At 32.1% G+C, this 12,364-nt stretch overlaps 1 long non-coding RNA gene across 3 annotated transcripts in view; it reads right to left on the reverse strand.

The window, feature by feature from the left end:
• The window catches only part of LOC138698135 (uncharacterized), a 115,794-nt gene that overhangs the window by 56,178 nt on the left and 47,252 nt on the right, over positions 1-12,364 (reverse strand). The gene's annotated exons all lie outside the window — the stretch shown is intronic.

Consider the following 12,364-nt stretch of genomic DNA (forward strand, 5'->3'; position numbering starts at 1 on the left):
AGTAAATTAAATTCACTCTTTGAAACTGACAACCTTAGTTGTAGCGTAATTTTCCTACCAGCATACAAGCTGAAGTAGCACAGCCATTGATAAAAGTTTTGTACACAGAATTAGACTGAATTTCTATTCGACAGAATCTATAATCAATGGCTTTTCTGAACATGATAAACAAATCCTAAGTGTTTCCAATGTCACTGAGCAATTTCAAGTATCTAGTGATTATTTACATTTATGTCTACAATATGAATCTTGGAAAAACGTATATGATGCTGGTACTACTGGTATTAAGGGTAAATGTATTGCATCTTTCACTTAATTTCAGAATTACTTCGGTGGATGTTCTCCACTGAATGTTGTGAAAAAATTCAAAAGTAAAAAAAAATGTAGATAACGCAGGGACTTAAAAATCTAATGTATTAAAAAGAAGAATCACTATGTAATGAGCTGAAATGTAATGATCCTCATGTTCTTAAATACTACAAGAAGTACAGTGTAATTTATCAAAAATAATGAAAGAGGGAAATAGAATATATTTGAATAGAAAAGTACAAAATTCAGATAATGCAATTAAAGCTATTCGGAATATTATTAAAGTTAAACTTGTAGATATTCTAAGAAAGAAAATATTTTTTCATTAAAACAAGTGATTATAAAGTAGAGGATTCCAAATCTATTGCAAATTCTTTTAACGTCTTGTAGTATATGGAACAGAAATATTATTGACAACTTAAACATTAAAGATTTTGCAAAAGATACTGCAATTGGTTACTTAACATTTGCATTTAATAATTAGTATTAATATATGTAATTAGCAATAACTGCAACATTGCTTTTTCATTCAATCATAACATGAATAAAATTGAATGCACATTAAATTAAACACTATTGGAAATACGTAGATAAAATAGTTAAAATCAACTGAAGGGGTGAGAGTGAAATAATACAAAGCCACACTTTTAACAAAAAGTGTTTTGTGCGAGTGCATTTCTTACACATATGGGAAAGCTACTAATAAAACATTGTAATAATTACTCAGCAAATGACATAGCCTAGGACTCTAAACCTTTGTAAAAGTTTGTCTGTGTGGCTTAGGAATATTTTTAAATTTCATTTTAATTGTTAGTTTTTAATATATATGCATTTACATTGTATATGTGTGTGTATGTAAATGCATTCACTAGATTAACGTTTATAATATTATAACTTGTAATTTTGTATTGTCTGTGATCAGTTTTAATTTCAGGACTTTGTAAAACTCTATTTTAACGTTACTTAACTATTTCAATATTATTTAGACAAAAAAAAAATCGTTGACATAGACTAAGAATCGAACTCGCTCTCTTCTACACAACAAGCAGAAGTCTTAGCGTCTGAGCTATTGAAACGACACGAAAGCTTTCCTTTCTGTGCGGAGTGTCGATCTAGTCATGAAGGTCCATTGTCGATTTTACTACACGATTTACGTATATATTTATATTTTATTTACGTAATATTATCATATGTTTTGCAGTATTTGAAGTGAATTTCGGAACGATGGTAGTAACAAACCAAATAGCCTGCATTTAAGTAACTCAATATTCGTTATCTTGTGTATCAGTGCTCTGGTCTCCGATCATGCGCAGTGTCTTACATCTGAGACTTGGGAATATTCAATTGCCTCATCCTTTTCCAGGGAAACTGTACATTAATTCTTTTGACTTTCGGTTAGCTTTCTTAAGAATACGCATAAAGAAATGTAGTGCTTTCCAGGCTATCCTTGTAATATTAGTGACTTATTTCAACCAGTTTGTTACTAAAATATATACAGTACCTAAGTGTTTACTTGTGGCACTGGTGATCCATTTAATTGGTATGTGAGACGAATTTAATTTTGTGTTTTACAGAAGGATACATATTGATTTACTTTTGCTCACATTGATTTTGATTTTATTTGTTGTAGTCCAGTTTTCAATAACGTCAAGCTAGTTTTGCAAGGTGGTGATATAAGATTTATCACTAATTTTTTCTATATATCATACAGTCATCCACGAATAACCTTGCCTGAGAAGTGGCATTTCTATTCAAATCCTACAATAATTTTCAGTAAATATTTTTCACCGAGAAGCTATTATACATTTAATTTTACTTCTGAGACCAGTGAAATATATGCCAATTTTATTAGAAAGGTGCATGTATAATTATCCAATAGCATGATGTTATCTGCAACAAAAACTAAAGGGCAAGAAAGAAAAGAAGAAAACATTAATGCTGTGGTTCTTAGAGTTCCATTAGAGTTACACATTCATTGTCCACTGAAAGTTATATTTCTCTATTGAAGTATAAAAGAGAAACTCTCATAAATTATGTCAGAAACAAAGAAAGGCACCACCCAAATATGTGGGATAATTAATTTAATAATGTTATTACCGGGACTTGAAAAAAGCAATCATATATAATGGGTGGGGGAAAAAAATACTTTTTAATCGCGCTTCTATAGTTTGACAATGCTGACTATTCAGAGTTTTGCCTGATAGGTGAGCTACCATAAATTCCTTGAAGTCCTAGTTATTACTGAAGCCAAATGTGTGTCTCTTGTCAAGAGTCCATTTTATTTATACTTGTTAAGACATCATTCATAGACTAGTTACCGTTTTCAGGTTTGATACTAAATACATTGAAATTAATCTATTATTATTCGTCCTATTTATACATTTATATTGAATGATTCGGTCTACCTTCATAACACATCTCGTCAACAATACTCGATAAAGAGTTGAATTAGCTTCCATGCTGTGTTGTATTTATTTTGTCATGTTCCTATAGCAGGAATATTAAATAGGAATTCCTTAAAACAGATTTATATTCACTCCTATGCCTTTATATAGAATGCCAGTACATATACTGTATTTCTTAAGATTTGGTTACTTTATAAACAGTATGTTAGTGCAAGAACTCTTTTTTTCATATTTAATAATTCTGGCATGTGTCAATAAATATGCTTGAGACCTCTGTCTCTCTGAATTACTCTTTACTAACTGGAAACATATTCCAAATTTATATTTTAAAAAAGTATTAAAATATCCTCACAATTTAGAGCATAACAATTCCCGAAATAATCATCCTACATTAAGATTAAGATAAAAATGATTCAATCTATCGCTTGTAAAAATACCTTTATGGTCCTAATAAATTAAGAAATAATTTACATCGAACAGATTTATTTTAAAATGGCCTGCAGTTATTATTTTGAATTTTATTGTACCTTAATAAATTGAGTTAAGGTACAATAAAATTTCATCAAGTTTCAAACAAAGTAATTCCATCTTTCCAACAGGGGGACAATAAATACTTAAAGTAATGCTAAACTCGAAAAACTTATTGATGCAACTTAATTTCATATTCTATACCACTGGCACCAAAAAAAAAAGTATCCTATTGTTCATACTGATTCAAGATGAATAGTTTCTTAGTGTTTGTCCATTCCACTTTTTTTTATTGTCCTTCCCATTTCTATTTCTCTCATTTTTAGTAGGTACTTCACATGTAGTATATGTTTTACTTTAATACATATAATGACCATGAAGATATTTGGATATGTCTTACAAAATTCTTGCTGAAGACCACTGTGGTAACATTCTGCCGCATCTGTAGTTTGTACATTTTGAAATTTTCGTGCTTCAGCTCAGAATTCAGGCGGGGGGAGGGGAGGTTGATGTGCCAATGTAGTTTTCCAGAATATAATAATATTCAAAACATTCTCTAATAGGAGGGGCCTCTGATATTAGCTCTGCAAAAAATCTGATACTGGTACTTCTGTTGCTGGTAAATAAGAAAGAACGAAATATAAAAATTTTTAACCACTTTCGAATTTCAGGTGCTTTGTGTCTCAGCTGCTGGTTTGATATACTGTTTGTTTCCTTTAATTTTCCAGACCAAAAACTGTCCTAAGCGAAATTTACACTCTGTAATTTTAACACTGGGAACATATATTTTGGTAGCATTGTGTGATGCTATTTCATAATATAACAAGAGATTTGAAATGATTAACTGCTAACTACTACCTGGGTGAAAGTAGCACTGAAGCGGTTCCTGTGATTTCTGAAGTGAAAAGGAATTTTTTTGTGGAGATGCAGTTGATTGTATATGCAAGGTGTAAAAGTGCCTAAACTAACTGACCCCAGTGCTGTCATGGAGGCCACACGAGGCCATATATCGTATGGAACCTACAATTTTTTTTTAATTAATCGTATGGGGAAATGAAAATTTTGTCTGTAAGGAGCCATACGGCATATGGGTGCCTAAGTTTTGTACGTGGAGATCTATACAGATCTTAGGTCATCTCTTGCTGTTCCTACTGTACCTACCGGTATTTTGTTTGATGTTCATAAACAAAAAATTATCCACCTCTTTTCAGCACTGGAATCCAGAATTATATAAAATAATGGTTGAAAAACGAGAAGTGCTGCAAATATACACTCCAGGATTCATCGAGACAAGTGTGCATCAATGGTGGTGCTACATGGTGTATTCTTTAAATCAAACTTGTACAATTAAATTGCAAAGCAAAACATATTAAAAAAAAAAAATTAAATGACAATTGGAGAAATAGAGAGAGGAGAGTAAAATATATTTCAAGGGAGAAAACAAGGGGTGGGGTGCATGGCCAAGAAAAAAATTACCATGACAGCACTGACCAAACCTAACCTGTTACAGACTCAAGTATGCAAGCTGAAGAAGCTGAGTATGAAGGAAACTACCTCAGCGCTAATCAAGATTTTCAGGTATAACTCCCTGCAAAGTTGATTTGAATAATTTATAGGGAAAAATTGTTCCGGGGCCGGGCATCGAACCTGGGACCTTTGGTTTAACGTACCAATGCTCTACCAACTGAGCTACCCGGGAACTCTACCCGGCACCGATATATTTCAAGGGAGAAAACAAGGGGTGGGATGCATGGCATGGTGCAGCACTAGTTTAATTCTTATAGATGAACTATATATATATAAATATAAATAAAGAACTTCAAGTGTCAATATTGTCTCAAAGGTTTCTGTGTAACAAACTTCATTTAGAAATGCCCATCTGCGATTATGTTAACTGCAGAAGAAGGAAGAAATATTGTCGTAATATGAAGTTACTCAAATTTTCAATTAAGGACAAGGAAAGGCTACAAAAATTATTTTTGATTTCACCCTTATAAATTGAACGATTTTCACTTCAGAAATCACCGTAACTACCTCAGCACTAGTTTATGTAATTTAAGGACCAGTATAAATGAAATTTGATTAAAGTGAGAAAGAAATTCGTAAGGGAGGCGATCAGGAGGGATTGAGGTTGTCTACTAATTCGTTACAAACAACTATTATAGATTATTTCATTTGACTAACGATGATTTGTAGAGAGCAAAATACCTACAGTAGGGTAAAGAATCTAAATCAGTACGTTTATGAGAACGGATATAAAAGTGTCAGGAAAATAACAGAATTACCATATATTGCAATTAACTCTGCATTGGCAGAGAAACCGCACAGGGTATCGTAAATCTGCTGAAAATTAGAAAATTGTGTAAAAAAAATGCATTCAGAGCGAATTTTCCAGCCTGATATCTCGCCCACGTTATGGACATAATTCAATACCGTAAGACTGATATGAAACGAATACTAGAACAATTTGTTAGCCAAAGACGATGTTCAGTAGTTATTTAACAACATACAGAGCAAATAAAAACACAAACGCATATTCTAGCAATAGTTCAGATGAAAAGAAAATGATTAGTACGACCGCTTATTCGTAAAAAGAACACTGCCAGCTGTGTAGCCTACATGAAGCAATATATCAGGCCTACGTTATGAACACGTTGAATTTAATGTGGACGAGAAACGTACAGTTATTATTTATCTGCTTCCATATCGCATCATATAATACACCTGTAAAATGAAAACATGTAGGCCTAGCAAAGAGGAAACATGTTTGGGGGGGAGGGAGTTGTAATTGTTCCCCTATCGGATAAATTTCAGAAGAGGAATACCTGCTTTTCCTTCATATTAAAAAATTGTAATCTTGTGCACACAAAATAAATTAGTGCCTTTTCATGATGTGCATTCAACAAACGCAGACAAATCTGCTCTTTTTAGTATTTTGTGTTAATTGTTGCTAGTGAGGTATTGTATACTGAAAATTAAAAACAATTAGATATCGTACATCAAATGATGACAGATTATATATTGAACGCAAACAACATTACATCAGCCATGTACCAAAATGTCATCTATGTGTGTTGATGAATTTGGGTAAAACAAGCTTCTGTATGCTACAATTTAGCGACACATCAAAGTAACATAACCTCACATTACAATGAGAAAGAAATTTGGAGGTGGCATGACGTAAAAAAGTCATCCCACAGTCGTATTACCACAGTCTACTATATACAGTCGCGAAGCTTGAGGTGTTTTTTTTGCAAATCTCGTGATAAAGCGCTCCAAGCGGTTAGCAACTAGAAACAATAGACTGTCCATGGTCGACTTTGGACTGTGTCGTATTTCTATCGAGTGATAGCTCGTTGCGTATTTCACATTGATGCTTGTCAAATGTTCGTTATTGGTTATAATGAAAATGTTAATGGCTAAAATATAATAATTGGAATAATAATATGGGACAAGGAGGAGACGTTTGTAGTGCTATAAATTGTAGCAACAGTAAGAGAAAGAGGCCAGAGTTATCCTTTTTCCGATTTCCGAAAGATTCAGAAAGGTTCCTAGGTTTCCACAAGAATCTGTGCAGAAACAAAACTCTTAATTTTGAATTTCTTTGTGACTGTTAGAATATATTATATCCTTAAATTTCACAATGAAATGTTTCAGTCTAACCGAAAGGACATTAGATACCGATTTAAGTTCTGTCACTTAGGCTGCTAAATTTCCAGAGAAATAAAGGTTAGGTATACTTATTTTTCAGAGTATATATTTTTAATTGTAGCTATTAATTTTGTTATTATTTTTATGTGTTATTTTACTAAAGACGTAGAAAAATTAAGTTTGTTTTAATGAAATTTATTGATCACGTTTTATTTTCAATTCTGGTGGGATTATTATTGCTTAGGCCTACTTTTTTTTTCAAAGGATATGTTTTTAATTATAGCTGTTAATTTTGTTGTTATTTTTATTTGTTGTTTTACTAGAGACGTAGAAAAAGTCTGTTACAATAAAATTTATTGATCACGTTTTATTTCCAATTCTGGTGTGATTATTATTGCTTAACCTCATCCCACTTTGTTAACTATGTAAGCCTACACTACAAGTACCGGTACACGTAAGTTACTCCATTAATTCATATTTCCATTATTATTATTGGTGTAAAGGAAAATGCAAATTAATATTTATTGGTTTCATAGTTAATTATCGCTATAATCTTGAATGAGTGAAGCCATTATAGTAAATTTCAGTTCGTTTTGCACAAAGAAAAATTATATTAACTTATTTCTTGCAGGTATCTTCGAGTTTATGGTGGAATTTAATATACTTCATTAAAATAATAAATTAACTTTATGCATTTAATATTTCAATAATGGAAGGAAGGTGTTAATTTTCCCAAAAGAACACGACAACGAAACTGTAACATATTTTGTCGTCTGCTAGGAGAGAGATCTGCGATGATGAGGCGATAGTAGCGATCCTAGTGGTGGGCAACTACCCCTGTTTGCATTTTTACTACATATTGAGCTTCGCGACTGTATATAATAGACTGTGGTATTACCACAGTCTACTATATACAGTCGCGAAGCTTGAGGTGATTTTTTGCAAATCTCGTGATAAAGCGCTCCAAGCGGTTAGCAACTAGAAATAATAGACTGTCCACGGTCGACTTTGGACTGTGTCGTATTTCCATCGAGTGCTAGCTCGTTGCGAATTTCACATTGATGATTGTGAAATGTTCGTTATTGGTTGTAATGAAAATGTTAATGGCTAAAATACAATAATTGGAATAAAAATATTTTACTAGAGACGTAGAAAAATTTTAAATTTGTTTTAATGAAATTTATTGATCACGTTTTATTTTCAATTCTGGCGGGATCATTATTGCTTAGGCCTACTTTTTTTTTTCGAAGGATGTTTTTAATGAATTTAAATACTATTATAGTCACTATAATAGTATTTAAATTCATTAATATGCCACATCAACGGACGTGTATACGTCACCAAACATCGTAAGATGAAGATTACGGATGTTTTTAATTATAGCTGTTAATTTTGTTGTTATTTTTATTTGTTACTTTGCTAGAGACGTAGAAAAAGTCTGTTACAATAAAATTTATTGATCACGTTTTATTTCCAATTCTGGTGTGATTATTATTGCTTAACCTCATCCCACTTTGTTAACTACGTAAGCCTACACTACAAGTACCGGTACACGTAAGTTACTCCATTAATTCATATTGCCATTATTATTGTTGTAAAGGGAAATGCAAATTAATATTTATTGGTTTCATAGTTAATTATCGCTATAATCTTGAATGAGTGAAACGATTATAGTAAATTTCAGTTCGTTTTGCACAAACAAAAACAATATTAACCTGTTTCTTGCAGGTATATTCGAGTTTATGGTGAAATTTAATATACTTCATTAAAATAATAAATTAACTTATGCATTTCATATTTCAATAATGGAAGGAAGGTGTTAATATTTCCAAAAGAACACAACGAAAGTGTAACATATTTTGTCGTCTACTAGGAGAGAGATCTGCGATGATGAGGCGATAGTAGCGATCCTAGTGGTGGGCAACTACCCATGTTTGCATTTTTACTACATATTGACCTTCGCGACTGTATATTGTAGACTGTGGTATTACTCTATGTACTTTTCAAGTACTCTGCCATCTAGTGTTGGTTATTGCAAGCTCATTTCTCGACACTAGCGACGCATAGCGTCCGTTATTTTCCAGTTGCGTCCAAATTTAATATAAGCTTGGCTGATCTGTTTTATATATGATCTAGGGTTTCACTCTAATCGTCATGTTATCACGTCTACTTCCTCAATAAGAATAAGCACTAGTTTGTTATATTGTTAAATGGCTGTTATTATTATTATTATTATTATTATTATTATTATTATTATTATTATTATTATTATTATTATTATTATTTCATATACGAGTACGTTGACATTCTTAACTCTTAATAATAACTCTTTAATAATAATTTTTAATCACATACCTTAATGTTCGTCCTCAGCACAAGACATTGCAACCTCGGTTTTAGTCCACGTGGATTAGACAAGTAGGTGTCATTTAATAATGGAAGCAGCTTATTGGTTGCAATATTGAAATTGAGGCGAGTGATTGGAGCGGCGACACAAGAAATTAAAAACAATAATACAATTAAATTTCAAAGACCTTTCGAATGTTAATCATGAGAATGCGGCGATAATACCATGTTGAATACAAACTAAATCTTGGGTTACGTTAGTCACAAAAATGAAATATTTCTCAGTTCCTGAAACATGTATAATATTTATTGAAATATAATGCTACGTTCTCTTAGTACTACATATCGTCGCTTTGGTGGTGAAGGGGCCTAACCCACAAAATTTTTATTTTTGACTTAAAACCATTTATGGAGTCTAAGAAGTCTAAATTTTACATTTGTTAAAGGTAATATACGATTAGTTTAAAAAATGAAGAGATATTTGAATTTTGTGAAATCCCTATACCACAATTAATGAGTTGTGAATAGACTTAAGAGTGTCACAGTTGCATTGGAAGGAAAAATTCTGGAACTTTTGTACGGTTGTGAAGGGTCTTAATCCACCTGCAAGTGTCTTACATCCATTCACAATTTCATTTGAAAAGGAATGCTCGATAGGTTGTGAATTGTGAAGAGACATAAACCACATAAAATGCTTAAATTATCTTATTTTTAATTTCTGGAAGCTTAGGAATTTAGACTTGTGGCATCATTGTTTGATTATTTTTTGTGTACTGAGCCATCAAAATCAACTTCTAGTAAAACTGACATAAATCCAGACTTTGAAAACAGTAATGATGAATTATTTGGGGATATAAGTGACAATGATCGGCCATACCATCCAGAAGGGGATGATGAAGAGACAACTTCTAAAGATAATTTAGAATCACCAGCACACTCTGATGGACAGAAGATAACAGAACAAGTTGAGAAAAATCAGATAAGTGAGAGGAATGAAGATATAAGAGAGGACAGCAATTTAACTAAGAAAAGGAAACGAAATCTGACAAAATGGAAAATAAATTACAAATACCGGTACAGTAGAGACAGATAAAAGGGCAAGAAACCCCTACCACACAAGAAAACAGAGAGTGCGAAAAACATAATAAGGTCTCATAATATAGCCATTACCAGTAGTATCATTCACATTACTGTCAAAGTTCTACTAAAATGAAGTACCTTGCTTCTGGCTTATCCGAAAACAGGCTATACAGTGACTAAAGAATACTGTGCAGAACTTGGCATAAGTCCTGAGAAGGCCAGTTATAAAAAAACACTACTGAATTTAATTGTGGTTTCCACAAGCTGGAAAAGGATCAATGTGATTTCTGTGTGCTTTCAATAACAAAGATGAGGCAGGATAACAAGAACCTCAAGAAAAATATGGATCTGGATGTGGCTAGAAAACTGGAAGCAAGTGAATATAAAATAGCTAATAAAAGAAGAGCTAAATCTAAAAATTCATTTTCCTGTTTCACAATGTATGTGTAAAAAATTCTTGTCACACCAGCGTTGAACATTGGAAAACTACCCATATTACATACAGAAATTGAAAACTTTTAATTTGACTACATATAATTTGGGTAACTCTGATGCTGTAAATTTTATGTGGCATGAAGATCTTCAGAAACAGCAATGTGTCTTTGGGAAATTTTAAGAAATCTTCATCCAGCAGTACAAGAAGCGACTATCTATTTGGATACAGCATCAGAACAAAACCGTAACCATATAAATGTGGCTATGTTCCTGCGTGCTGTAACGATATTACCTATCAACGTGATTATCCAAAAATGTATGGACTTTGGTCATTCTGAAATGGAATGTGATAGTATCTATTCTGCCATTGAAGATAGAGGAGACAAGATTGATATTTTTATCCCAGATAGATGGTATACTATTGTCCGAACAGCCAAAATACAAAACCCTTTCTATAGGGTAGTTGAAATGGACTTCGCTGATTTCTTTGATTTGTAGAGCTTTTCTGCTCGACTGATAACTAATAAGAAGAAGTATGAGGATGGAGGGACACTAAACTGGTTGAAGGTAAAATAGTTGCAATACAGAAAAGGAAATTCAACCCGCATATTTTTCAAGAAAGATTGAGTGACCTAGAATTTCGAACCATCACAGTGACATAAGATACCTAAACGAAGAGAAACAGATTTTCTTACTACTGATAACAGCATGCTCTACTCAGAAACAGTAACGTCATCAAAAGAAGATGACTTAAATATAATTAATGCTTTGTATCATTTGTTCAATGTAGTATTAATCCTTTGACACCTGTGTACATCACTTTTTCAAAAGCAGTTTGTCCGAATTAAAAAAAAAAAATATAGTATCTAGGCCAATAGTTTAAGTGTAAATACTTAATTTGGAAACATTTCTATACTACCTGAAGATATTTGACATTAATTTATTTTTGGGCCTTAAATGAGGTTGAGGATACCTTGAATAATTACTTAGAATAGTTTTTTGTCTTGTGCTGCAAATAAAAATTGATGCCAGAAAGGATTAATACACTGATTATTCCGTAATTGATAATATTTAAAATAAAATACATGTCTTTAGCATTATCTACAGTACTTTTGTTTCATATTATCAGATTTGGGTTATGTCCTTTCATCATTTTAAGTTAGATAATTCCTCATTAATAAATATGGTGAAAGGTTCTAAGCCACATTATAAAATATAAATTTGATATTAATATATTTTAATTAAATGAAACATAGTATAGCATTCTTCTTAATTGTATGAGAACATAAAATCCATTTCAATTTCGAATTTACTCTCACAATGTTAAATAATGTAGTTTTTCTGATTGCACAAAAATTTCAAATCGCTTTATCTCGAAACTTGCTCACTGTGGAATAGAACCATTCACTACCAAAGCGACGATATACTGACTGTCATCAGCCATAAATTAATTTTAAATTTAAAAACAGTTTTTAAATATTACTGTGACTAACATAACATACGATTGTTACTAACGTAACATTAAAATGATGTTACGTTAGTCACGCCTCATGTTGAAAAGTTATAAGCTAACAGATAGAGTCGGGCAAACAGCCTCTTACTCCTGCTTGTTCTCGTAGGCGAGACTAGCTGGCCGATAATGCCAGTTCCGAGAATCATATTCTCGAGAT

Source organism: Periplaneta americana, chromosome 4 (assembly GCF_040183065.1).
Source record: "Periplaneta americana isolate PAMFEO1 chromosome 4, P.americana_PAMFEO1_priV1, whole genome shotgun sequence".
Classification (NCBI taxonomy): Eukaryota; Metazoa; Arthropoda; class Insecta; order Blattodea; family Blattidae; genus Periplaneta; species Periplaneta americana.